The following is a 2,075-nucleotide window of genomic DNA, read 5'->3' as shown; positions in this document are numbered from 1 at the left end:
CCCGGTACGCCTGAAAACTTAACAAAATAAATCTGTACATTATTGCTTACATGAAGCTTTGGACCAGAATAAGTCCTCCCTTACCCTGTTCTTAATGTTCATTAAAAGAGTTTCTAGCAGTTTACTGTCAGAAATTAATTGTAAAATTTGTCATTAAGTTCTTTGTAGAATCACTGCTGTCTAAAAAGTTGATTTATTTCTGTTTGTATTTACCTTACAGGATTGCAGCGGAGCCAGAAGACGTAGATTTGCCAGGTCCAAATACAGCTATGAAAAACCAGCCTTGATCAGCATGGGCTGGAGTAAATAGGTAAGACTGTTATTTCTAACTCATAATGATTTTGTTGCTTTTTGCGTGACAGAAACAAACCATTCAGACTGAGGTCTAAGTCATACCCTGAGAAACAGCTGCCTAGTAGATATAAGAAGTGAAAGCAAAAGGCAGAAAAGAAATCAGAGATGTAATGCAGAGAGAAATGAAGCTTCTGCTAAACAGCAATGAGTCACATTTTCATCTAATTCTTTCCTCAGATGGTTTCCATGGTGACTCGGACTGACCTACCGGCTGCCGACCTTCATGATGACCCCAGACCTGAGTCCTGATCCAGAGACTGGATGTGTGAAAGGATGAGCTCATCTCCAGCTGCAGTGATGAAGATTCGTTAACTCACACAGCTAGAATTAGCTGCTGTTTGAACAGAAGTGCTGTGTGGACAGGACAAAAATATTATTAATGAGAGGCTGAAATGAATCTTTTACCGGTTTTTTATGTAAAACAATTTAAGGAATTGTTTGGGCTTCATTTAACCTAATTTAAAAACTGATTTGTATAATCTGTTATAAACTACTGAAATTCTAATTATGGTCAGATATAATCTGTAATTCATACATTATAATTTATTCTCTACTTACTTTCAGTTTAAAACTATGTATTGCATGACTGTCTTTTTCATGTTTGGGTTACTTAACGATCTGTGATTCTTGTCTTTGTGAGCTTCTGAAGAACTTTATTAAAGCATCAAAATAAAACTGTTGAGACAAAAATCAGAACCAGATTATTTCTTTATAAAGTTCAAGAGATATTTGTTACGATGACCTAATTGTTGGGGCCATTGCACGTCTTCAAATACAGAATAAAAGTCCTGTTGTTTTTGTTTTTCACCCCTTTTTTTGGGAATGTCTGCATCCAGATAAAGCAATATGAGTGTTTTTTTTAGCATGGACTCATTACTGAGAAGTTAAAAACTTAAAATTTGCAGACACATTTGTTGCTGGGTGTTGGGCAGCTAAAGTTTGGAAGTTACTTAAATCATCCAGCAGGCGGCAGCACATTCTTCCTGTTAGAGATATGATGTTCATGTTTTCACAAGAGCTGGTTTGGAGATCTGGGAGCTATTTTTATAAATGGCCAAAGAATACAGATATTTTTACAAGTCCAAATTTGGAATAAACCATATATTGTTCCTTTTACTTTCCTTCTCTTTAGTTTAAATAGTGCCTACTGCAGGACCCACTTTGCTTCTGTTGGAAGTTATTTTCTGGTTCTTCGAGGATGCACTTATAACCTGATTCTTATTTTAAGTGAAGTGAAGTGAAGTGAAGTGAAGTGAAGTGAGATTTATTTATATAGCACTTTTCAGCAACAAGCTGATCCAAAGTGCTTTACAACAGAAACAAAAACAGAATCCAATACTGCAGGTACATAATGAAACACAAAAAAGAAAAACACATCAATCATGTATAATCTAAATGAAATATAGGACAATCTAAATAAAATCACAAAACCAGACATATCTAAGCATGAGCTGAGATAGTCAAAATAGTAGCTAAAATAATCTAAATAAAATCATGATAAAGTTAAAGCTGAACTAAACAACAATTAGGAATCTAAAAGTATGAGCTAAGATAAAATAAACTAAACTAAATATACAGAACTAAACTAAGTGTACAGGAAGGCTAAATAAGCTAAAACATGACAATGCTAAAACTAACGGTACCAAACTTTCTAAATAGTACCCAGGCCTGCTAAACAGCCAATGTAATAATTACTAACTAAGATAGAGAAGGAGGGAAAG

This window comes from Kryptolebias marmoratus, linkage group LG7 (assembly GCF_001649575.2).
Source record: "Kryptolebias marmoratus isolate JLee-2015 linkage group LG7, ASM164957v2, whole genome shotgun sequence".
In the NCBI taxonomy this organism is placed as follows: Eukaryota; Metazoa; Chordata; class Actinopteri; order Cyprinodontiformes; family Rivulidae; genus Kryptolebias; species Kryptolebias marmoratus.
Note: the sequence above shows the minus strand (reverse complement) of the source record.